This window comes from Pogona vitticeps, chromosome 6, assembly GCF_051106095.1.
Source record: "Pogona vitticeps strain Pit_001003342236 chromosome 6, PviZW2.1, whole genome shotgun sequence".
Taxonomy (NCBI): Eukaryota; Metazoa; Chordata; class Lepidosauria; order Squamata; family Agamidae; genus Pogona; species Pogona vitticeps.
Window position 1 is genome coordinate 27,023,837 of NC_135788.1, and position 11,266 is coordinate 27,035,102.

Sequence of the window (11,266 nt, forward strand, 5' to 3'; positions counted from 1 at the left end):
CAGCTGCAGAGGAGGCCATTTATTCTAAATGAAAGTGGAGAGGAGAGGTTTTTAACTACCCACACAATGTGCATCCTTGTACTCACATTATACTATTGTTGTTTTCCTCCTCCACCACCTATAGAAACTATCAGGGCCATTAGAAAGTGAGGGCTCTGTTTGAAAATGTGAAGAGTGTCTTTGGATTAATCTTGCCCAAGTGTTGCCTAACCAAAGCTAGCAATTTTATATCACAAAGGGAGAAAGATGGCCACTGGAGAGGATAGCTGGTGGCTTCTGGGAGTTGTAGTCCAAAAAAGTAACTTTTCTGTGTTCTTGGCTAAGCTGCCTGCTCTGTGACACCAAAATTAGCCTCAGCTTTCTAAGTACCCTTATGGATGGGTTGTGTAATTTAGTTTTTGTAGTTGGAATGTCACTTTGAAACATACCATAACCAGATCTATAACCTTCAGTAAGGTCATTCATAGAATCTTGGAAGTGTACATGATGGGATTAAGCCAATTTTAACACGGGGACAACTGTGAATGCACCTAGCTGTGAACATTCTTTTGGGATTTTTCAGATAGAGAGCCACAAAGGCAGAGCTTACAAACATTATTTTTTTTACTTCATTCTCAGAATCCACTGATCACACTGGTGCTGTGTTGTAATTAGAGATGGGTATAATAGTTGTAATTAGAGATGGGTATAAGCTGCCAAAATGGCAGTTTGTCCTGGTTTGTGATCTGTCAATGGTGATGAACCACAAATTTCCTGCCCATGAACCAACAAACCATCAGGGTTTTTTTTTTAGACAGCCCACCCCCACAGCCTGCCCCCCATCACCTTCGTACTTTTGTGGCTGCCATCTGTGCCCACCATCCGTGCTGCAGCTGCTGCCCATGCCACTGCTACCCACCAGACACCACGGCCTTCAATGTTGCCTACCATTGTCCACTGCCATCACCATAGCCTGCACCACTGCCATCCATCGCGGCCTGGCAGGGGGAGGGCTATCTGCCTGTGGGTCTACCAATCAGCTGTTTGGCAGGTTGAGAGGAAGAGTAGGAAGGCCATACGTAGAGAAGGAAGGCTAGCCTATGGGGGACAAATAAAAATGGAGAAATATTTGTCCCTTTGTATTCATTAGGGTCTCTGGAATTGACAATATGAAGGGATGAATATTAAACGAATCAGCAATTTTCAACAAATATCACAATTCATTTTTTATTTTTCCCCATGTCTGTTTTCAATCCAAAAAAGTAACATTTCCAAGCTTAGTGAATATTGAATGTCTTCATTCACAGAGCACAAGAAAAATCTTGAAATTAGGTAAGAATGGCTGCTGTTTTCATGCCTTCAGTTGCCCAGATGTTTGGCTTGCTGGTGTTGTCATTACCTCAAGTCACTTATGACCTAGGGTGACACTTTGTAGTAGTGGAGAGCCAGTATGGTGTGCTAGACACAGTAATGGAGATCTGGGTTCAAATCTCCACGTGGCCATAGTAACTCATGAGGGTGGTACTGCTAAAACCATTCCTCTAATATCTCATATACGTGGAAAATCCCACTCGGGTTACTCTAAATTAGATGCTGTTTGACAGCACAGGACAAACAAAATAGTATTATTTCTTTTTCTTAGCGTTATTTTTTCCAATTGGTCATGTTATCTCATGATAACATTTGACATACATTAGTCCAAATACAGCCAGGTGTGCCTTAATTTTAGAACACAGGTTTAACATAGACATGTTCTAAGAAGTTGTGAAAAGGCTATCGAAAATGAAAAAAGTCTAGAGAACCATAAGATAACTAAGGCCTAACTCTACATTCATTCATTCATTCATTCATTCATTCATTCATTCATTCATTCATTCATTCATTCATTCATTCATTCATTCATTCATTCATTCATTAACCTCAAAGCAAAATTTGTTTCTAACTATACCTACACGCCACACTTTCCTATGTTGTTCTGGAATAATGTATAAAGAAATATACACCAATACCATTTCTACTGAGACTGCAACTGAGCCTATGTAAAGATGTTCCATAATAAGAAGACTTGCCATAGTTTTTATTCCTAACAAAATTTACAGGCTTTTAGGAATTTATGGCCAGAATACCTGGAGACCCAAATGTCCCAACTTGAGTTTGGACTGTGACAGCTATGGGCTCAAAACAAACCTATACGAAACTTTTCCCTGAAACGCAAGTTCTAGACTGCAGCCCTGTGCATGAAAGGACTTTCCAGCTTGCACCATAGACATTCCTGATAAAATATGCTCTTTGTTTCTCACCTCTGTTGTCTTACAACCCTGACCTGGCATTTCTTTTGCTTGCATCCTCAAGTTTTGATGGCTTTATGATGCATGTCTGTGCTGCCTCATGCCAAAGAATAAAGAATTTCTGAGGCTCTCTGTTTGACGTTCGACTTTAATTAAAGGTCATTTCTTGGCAGGCTGTTCCAAGTGGTGAGAGCTCATTCCTGACTCTCCAGTAACTCAGCCATGTAGGACAGAACTCAGCTTCTGTGGTTTTCAGCCTTTTCAGCCCACACACAATTCTTACCCATTCACACACCCCTCTTAAATATTGATACCTCACTGTTTTCCCCATGCATTGCAAGTAAAACAATTAGAGATAGGCATGAACCACCAGTTAGGGAGTTCATGACAGTTTGTTTTTCATCCAAAGCATTGCTCAGTGCTTCCCAGCTCTGCCTCCTCTGGCAGGCACCCACCAAGAGGCAGCGCCAAACAGGGGCACTGCCTTTGAGTGGGCGCCCGCCAAAGGAGGCAGGGCTGGGAAGCACCGAAAACCCTGTTCAGATGAAATGCAAACCGGCACAAACCACCGAACCACCAGTTCATGCCCATCGGTAAAAGCAACCTATCCTGCTGACAGCCATTGAAAGGACTGATGGCAATTAATGTAGCTCTGTCTTCTGGTATACTTAGATGCTGCAGATTCATGGATTAACTCCCAAAGAAACTGGCATCGTGTTTGGCCTCCCCCCCACCCCAATTGCTCCAGTATTGTTGACACAGCCCATTCCCACAGACAAAATGAACTGGTGTGTTCAGAAGGAATGAGACATGCTTTTGTTTTGTTTTTCTTTTGTTTTATTTTGGCTATGCTATTCTTCTACTATCCTGTGAATATAATTTCCTCCACCATCATTTTTTTAGCTTATAAGCAATGACTTGTTCAGCCGTTTCATTTATTTATTTCCACAGATCTGATTTGTCATCAGGGTTTTTTTTGTTTCTCCTTGGGTTTTTCTTTTCTTTTCAATTTTTCTTTTGCTGTGGGTTCCCTGATTTTATTTTTTGTGTTTCTTCGAGAATGAAGACCTTTTTGCACCCTGCTGTCATGACCATCTTTATCATCTGCAGAGGCAGCGCTCCTGTTAACTACTGACAGGTAACATCACCTCCAGCTGGGTTGATCCATATCTCAGGACATTTGAAAAACGAAGACAGCAGCGGGGAGCTAAATGACAAGGCATCTAAGTGGAAGTTTCCAGAACAGAAGAGGGCTGATGAAGGAAAAGGGTGAAATTACACAGGGATTACACAAACAAACCCAACCCCATACAGATGAAAAGTTTGACTTGCATTGCTGCTGGACAAAGGTGGGAATTCCAGAATCTTCTATCCAACTCTGATATTTATGTGTAATGTTTGAATTTTTAAAAATTTTAAATTAATGTGAAAATTGAAAATAAACCAAAAGAAAACAAAAATACGGTACTTGTTAAAAATATGAGAGAACAAGAATGACAGAAACTAATAGAAAGGACTAACTTTCAAGAAGAAAAGAGAGTTAGATACTTAGGGATCCAAATCACAAAGAAAACGAGTACATTATTCAAAGACAATTATATGGAGATGATTAAAGAGATACAGATTAGCTTGGAGAGATGGGACAAATTACAGTTATCACGGATGGGAAGAATAGCAACCATTTAAATGAATGTTCTACCTAAAATTCTATTTTTATTTCAGATAATTCCCATAATATTAAAACAGTCATTTTTTCAAGAACTTAACAAGATAATTATGAGATTTGTGTGGCAAGGTAAAAAAAAACAAGAATTAAAATTAAAGCAATGCAAGATGCCAAACAAAGAGCATGTTTTGGTCTCCCAGATTGGGTATTGTATTATAGATCCTGTGTATTAGTCTGGATAAAGGAATGGATAACTTTAGAAAATGATAGACTACTCAATTTGGAAGGACATGATTTACAGTTAGGTTGGCATGCTTTTCTATGGTACAAAAAAGATAAAGAGCAGGAAAGTTTCAACTTGGTATGATAAGAAGAGTCCTACTAGGGACTTGGAAAAAGATCATCCAACAGATTTACCAAAAAACACCAGGCTGGGTATCACCTATAGAGGCCTTTACATAACATAACCTTATGACAGAAGCGAAACTTCTAAGATATCAAGATTTATTTTGAAAGGATTGTGAGTTAAGGTCTAAAGAAGAGTTAGAGACACAAAACATATATCTAGACTGGTGGGCCAGAGCACAAGTGGAATCTAGGTATAGAAAAGATAAAATAGAGGGTTTTTACCCAGAACAAACAATATTCGATAAACTTCTGCTGGGCTCAAAGAATAAAGTAAGTAAGAAAAAGTATGATTGGCTGTTGTGGGTTTTTCGGGCTCTTTGACCATGTTCTGAAGGTTGTTCTTCCTGATGTTTCGCCAATCTCTGTGGCTGGCATCTTCAGAGGACAGCACTCTGAGAGAACAGAGTGCTGTCCTCTGAAGATGCCGGCCACAGAGACTGGCAAAATATCAGGAAGAACAACCTTGAGAACATGGCCAAAAAGCCTGAAAAAACCACAACAACCATTAGATCCTGGCTGTGAAAGCCTTCGCGAAAATGTATGATTATTTGCTAGAAATAAAAATGCAAGACGAGATGTTCAAAGAATGTATGATTAGGTGGGCACAAAATATAGGACCTAATATTGATGTTGATCAATGGTTGCAAATATGGAAAAATAACATAAAGCTCACAAAATTGGTAATTTTCAGGGAGAACATATACAAGATGTTTTACAGGTGGCATATGACTCCAGAAAAAAATGTCAAAGATTTATACAGAAGTGACAAATGTTTGTTGGAAGTGTGAAGCACATGAGGGAAGCTTTTATCATATGTGGTGTACTTGTAGAGTAGCGAAACAGTATTGGATAGCAATACATACAGTACACAGTTACAAAAATATTGCTTTGTAATGTTCCACTAACCCCAGAACTGTTTTTACTGAGCGTTATACCAGACAATATAGATAAGACAAAGAACTACCTAGTTATATATATAGTCACTGCAGCCAGAATTCTTTACGCTAAGAATTGGAAGAAATTGGAGATACCGAAACAAGAAGAACTCATTGAGAAGATACGGGAAGTGGCAGAAATGGATATTTCATCAGAAGTGTTGAAAGAATGTCCAATATAAAAGGCAACTTAAAGATGGGATTTATTATATAAATGGCTTGAGTCACCAGATAGTGCTTGAATAACATAGATTTAAACTAAGATGTAACTGTAAGTTAAAATCTGGAGGGCAATCAAATTGTAGAAAAGTGGAAATTCAATTTGATATTGCAACATGAGTAGATTGGATGTCAGTACATTTTGTGTTCTCCTCCCTCTCCCATCCCCCTTATCATCTCTTACCTTCTGCACCCCTTACCTTATCCCAAGTTGTTAATAGAAAGAAAGAAAGAAAGAAAGAAAGAAAGAAAGAAAGAAAGAAAGAAAGAAAGAAAGAAAGAAAGAAAGAAAGAAAGAAAGAAAGAAAGAAAGAAAGAAAAAGAAAGAAAGAAAGAAATTTAAATTAACATTTGGGGGATTTTAAAAACCTTCCTTTGAAAGCCATATAAAGGGCTCCCCAAGGTTTCTAGGTGCACAGGTGGGATGGATATTCCATAGGGCCCCCCTTTTCCATGGATTTTGGACCCTGGTGGATTTACACTGTAGTGGCACCATTTCAAGCACCACTGGGTTGTTGCATTTAGCATTAACTGTACACAAACTGTTGACGTGAAAAGCAAAAAAACCTCTCTTACATAACATGGCCAACGTCTGTTTCTTTAAAAGCCCTCTCTAAGTGGCTTGTTGTGACACAATTTGGAGGTGGGGGAAGAAGTGGCAGACCAGAACCATAAAAACCACAGTTGCACCTACATATAAAACAGTTTTATGAAGCTGGTCTGAATAAATGCAGAGAGGCTTTTCATTGAAGTCTTTTGCCTTAATGCAGTTTCTACCACGGCACTATGCAGAAAGCTTTTTGCTTTGTCTGAATGGCGAAGGCTGTTTTACTAGATAATGGTGCTACCTGGCTGTTGAGGTCAAAAGTCCCTTGCTCTCACTGATTGTAAAGAAAGAACTATGTTCCAGTCTTCAAAAGCTCACCACCACCAGAATTAAAACTAATACGTACAACTCTTTTCTTTCCCTGATGGTATCTTGCTTTCTACCAGCAGAGTACTGCTCTGTTTTATTCCCATCAACTTTTCATTGATTTCCACTTTTCTTTACCTAGCTTTCTATATTTGCTTTCCCAAGGAATGGATACACATCAAAGCAACGTTGTGAAGGAAAGCAGCTTAGTGTGTCGTCCTCCGATGAGAACAGACAGAAACTAACAACTGGCTGTGCGATGAGAGAGTTGATTAAGTTAGATGACGGAGAAACTGGGAGGAATAAGGCAGTAGAGATATTCCTAGCAGAGAGTAGACAAGCAAGAAAGGGGGAGGAGCTAGAATTGATGAGATGGGATGAGATTATAAAATATGAGGGAGAAGAGGAAAGGGGGGCAGAACGTGATGTGGAGAGAGAGGACAAGGACACTCAGACAGAAGAGTTACAAAGGTATGGTACGACTGAACTGGCCTGTGAGTTCCCGAACCTCAGAACCGGTGGAGGTTTGTTACCTGATCCCCCGAGTTCAGTAGAGAGGGAGAAGATAAAGCTTAAAGCAGGGTGGAGTATGATAGCAGTACCCCGGTCACAGGACATAGGGAAGAAGGTGACGTACATTGGTACCACCAGCTACCTGCCATATCTGGAAGGGAACTTGGTGAAACACCCCTGTTGCAGGACAATCTGCAGCTTTGAGCTTCCCAACATGGCCCAAGCCTGAACAAGGTCCGCAAGGGATGATGAAGAAATGAATGCTGGAGGGAGTTCAAATGTGACACTTGTTAAGAGTTGTAAGTTACTGCCTGAGTTGAGTTTTTTGGATCCGTTCTATGTTAATAACCAAGAAGTGAAAAGAGATAAAGAAACCATGTTTATACCGTTATCTTCTTCTCCGTCCATTTTTCCCACTGAAAAGAAGGGTCCGCCTCTTAGAAAAAGAACCCAATCACAAACGTCCTTCCAATACATTTGTTTGTTTGTCTGTCTGTCTGTCTCTCTGTCTGTTTGTTTGTTTGTTTGTTTGTTTATTTATTTGAATTTTTCTCCCACCCATCTAGTGGCCAGGCCACCACTCTGGGCAGCTTCCAATATCATGAGATAAACATAAGCATATTGTAAAACTACAATAATAACCTAATATAATAACTCACAAAAACGAAGTTCATGAGTATAAAACAGCTAAAACAAAGCTAAAAAGCAGTGTCTTTTAAGCTCTCTCCAGTTTTCACTGCCATGCCTTTATTATTTAAATTGTTTTCCACTCTGAATAATAATAATAATAATGGAGATTCATCATCAGAAGCAAAATATATCCAGTGATAGTGTGAAGAGGTTCGCTCCCTCCCTCAGGTGGCCCCTCATTTTCGGCGGGAAATAATAAAGGCGTAGTCTTTATAACTTTCAAACTGTCAACTCTATTCTCCCCAACATCCACCAGCACTTCACTTGTAGGTAATAATGGTTCCAACTTTGGCAACAGGTCACTAGTATCAGCAACATAACTATTATCATAGTCCCATGGACTTAACGGTGTTGTTCTCCATGCCATCCCTGGCCCTCCAGTTGAGGGGGTGGGGCACTCCTGATCGCACAGATCATCCCACAACATGAGTGCCTTACCCACCCCTTTTCATCTGGACCTTCAGGAAATGGATCATGGGTCTCTCTCCACTCACGCCGCAGCTCAGCTTCCCTAGGCGCCACTATAACAGTCCACTCATGGGTGACCGCTCTCCTAGGTCTCTCAGTTTCAGGTTCCGGATTGGGTAGGAGTCCTCCTACCTTCAGGTTAGGAAAGTCCTTTAAGAGTCCTTGAGTGCACACCCTTTCAAATGCCTTTCTCCTTTCTTCCCGCTTCTTTCTCTCGTATTCCTCGACCACAGTACTGAACCACACCACCCCTTCCTCACTTTTATCCTCTTCCCATATTGACACCTCCTGCTCCGCCCACTCTCCCTTCACCAAACAAATCTCTCTCTTTCCCGCCTTCTCTTCAACCTTCGAATCTTCCGCCTTCTCCTCAACAGATCTTGTCATCTCACGTTGTTCCCCTTTTTTCATCTGTTCCTCAGGCTTGACATCTAAGGACGGCACACTCTTCGCCTCTGCTCCTTCACAGATAGGCACACTTTTGCATAATCATTGTGCCTATGGTGTTAATTAAATAATTTTTAAAAGCTTTCTCCTACTACGTTTTGCATTTGTACAATACCCGCTACATTTTCCTTTGAGAAAACTGAGCCTAACACCTAACACAGGAATGACTACTGTAAGTATAATTCTCCTAGCAATATTATGCTTGTTTGGAAAATGAACAAACAAAAAAGGTTATATAAATCTTATATTTCATTATTTTAAATAGAGAGTAGCAAGTTATCCTTAGGAAAAGTACTGCCATCTACAGGGAGAAGTAAAAGTTGGAGGAGATCAGAAAAATGCAATATAATTTGTCATTCCAACTGAACGGTTCCTTATGCATTAAGGAACAGCTTTATCCTTAACTCAAGTACAGCAGTTGCCTCAGGTCAAATTTTCAGTGAAAGGACAGATGCATGAATTTTTGTCTCCCAAAAGATGTTCTCCCCATAAAAGCTGATGGATATCAACATGCACGGCAGTTGTAATTTCCATTTTCTACATTCTACAATAGCTGACTGGATAGCTCCACGAGTTAGATATCTGACTGTGGGGCCAGATGTTCAGAATTCAGTTCCTCACTGTGCCTTCCAAGAGAAAAGCCAGCCTGTGTGACCTTGGGCAAGCTGCACAGTCCCAAGATGCTCTCAGAAGAAGGGAATGGTAAGCCACTTCTGAGTTCTCTCTAGCTATTCAAGTCAAGTCAGAACATAATTATTAAAATTATACCATACAATAATCTGATTTGCCTTTGGGGGACAAAATCCTTTTAACTTCTTTCATACAATTAGGTCTGAGAAATTATTGACAGAGGAGAGTGTGGAGTGGTTGACAGTGTACGAAATGATTGTTAAATGTTTGAAAATAAAACTTCAATGATTTATGGATGGCAAAGCTCTTCAGAAAAAAAAAGTCAACTCTTGCCTCTTGAACAACTGTTAGCAGACCAGTGACACTACAGTAGCTTGAGCTCATCCTCTTGTTAAAAAATCTGGTCTAATGAATTTCTGTCTTAGACTACTGTTATTTTATCTTGAAAAATCCTCTGTAGGTGAACGGTTGGTTTCCTCTGACTGACACGTCCCAAGCTGACTTGGAAGAGACAGCCACAAATCTGACACAGCTGGAGGCTCACCTCAGGCCCTGAGTGCTAAGAGCAAAATTAAGTTTTTGAATATGAATCTTTAAATATCCAAATTTTACCTTTCAAGCCCAAGAGGGGGTGTCAGCAGTCTTGGAAAAAACACGAAAAGTTAAAAAAAAATGCTAGAGAAGTGACTGCAGAAGTGACAGAGAGGAATCAAAACAGTTCAATGAGTCCAGAATGCCAATCGTTGGGGAGGAGATGAAAAACCCGACAAAGTGGGGAGTGTAATGAAGCATCCTGGAAAAGAATATGACTGGCATCCTCAAGAGGACCTCATCCTACTGCACATTTAGATACGTTGCAGAGTTTTGAATTTCTGATAAAATTCCTTTGCTGCGCAGTAGAAGTACAGAGATTCATAAAAGAGAATAGCTATAATTTCTACAGAGTCCACCCCTTTCTCATTAACTGGCCCTTAAAGTCTCGGTAACTCACTCTGAGATATTTGAAGGAGAAAGAATAAAAATGTTTCTTTATTTACAATTGTGAACAGATCAACAGCAAACAAGCAACTAGTGCTTCCAGCAGATGAAGCAGAGGGAAAGCGCACAGAGAGGCAGAGAGGCAGGGCTCTCTCTGAATTCTGAGGTGGGAAGGAACACTGTTTAGTGTTGGATAGACTGACAGTCACCCTTGCCCAGAAAGGTTCATCCCAACCACATGTACTCCAGGCAGTATGTGAAGTTGTTTAAACTCCAAGAAGATATGGTTCCAATTTATCTGGAATCATCTTAATTCCAAATGTCCCCGGCAGTGACAGTGGAATGGTAGTAGCATGACAGGAGCAAGGTAGACTCCTCCCCCATTGGACATGAATTGAAAACCAAACCATGAACTGGTTAGGTTTTCTGTTTGGTTCATGGTGGTTCTTGGCTAACCACGAATCATGAACCATTACAAACCGCCGTTTTTAAGGTTTGGACTTGTGGGGCTTGCTGTCCAAAACACCCAGAGGGACAAAGTCTGTCCATTCCTATTTTATAGAGATGTTCTTTCCAACATGTTATTAAATGGACTGTAAAGGCTAATTCCCCTTAGCCTTCCCTGTTTGGTTGCTTTGTTTTTAACCTGGTTTGCTATCTCGTACTGGTCTCGTGTGGGATTTTATCCCTCTGTTTGGCCTTAGCGTGTGTGCGTATATTACCGAAATCTCTCTTGACAGCACAGCACCCTTAAAAATGACTTATTCTCCCCCCACCTTCATTTAAAAAAAGGAATAAAACCAGGCAATAGTTCAGTTACAAACTTCTAGTACTAAATCTACAGGTTCTAGGGAGCCATCTTGTGGTTTCAAAATTAATCTTAAAAGAGGGAAAGAATAGAATGCCCTCCACCAACAGCAAAACAAATGAAAATATCAGTCATTTATCAGACTATTTCATTTTCTAGACATTTTAACAAAAACATATGTTTCTGTACATAATGACAATGACAATTATTGGGTTTTTGTTACCAGAATTAAAACATGTATCCTATAAGGAAATTAATGGCTTTTACAAGAAACAGTATGACCGTTTTAGTTTAGGTTTGCTAGGACAGCATCATTCCTGTCCT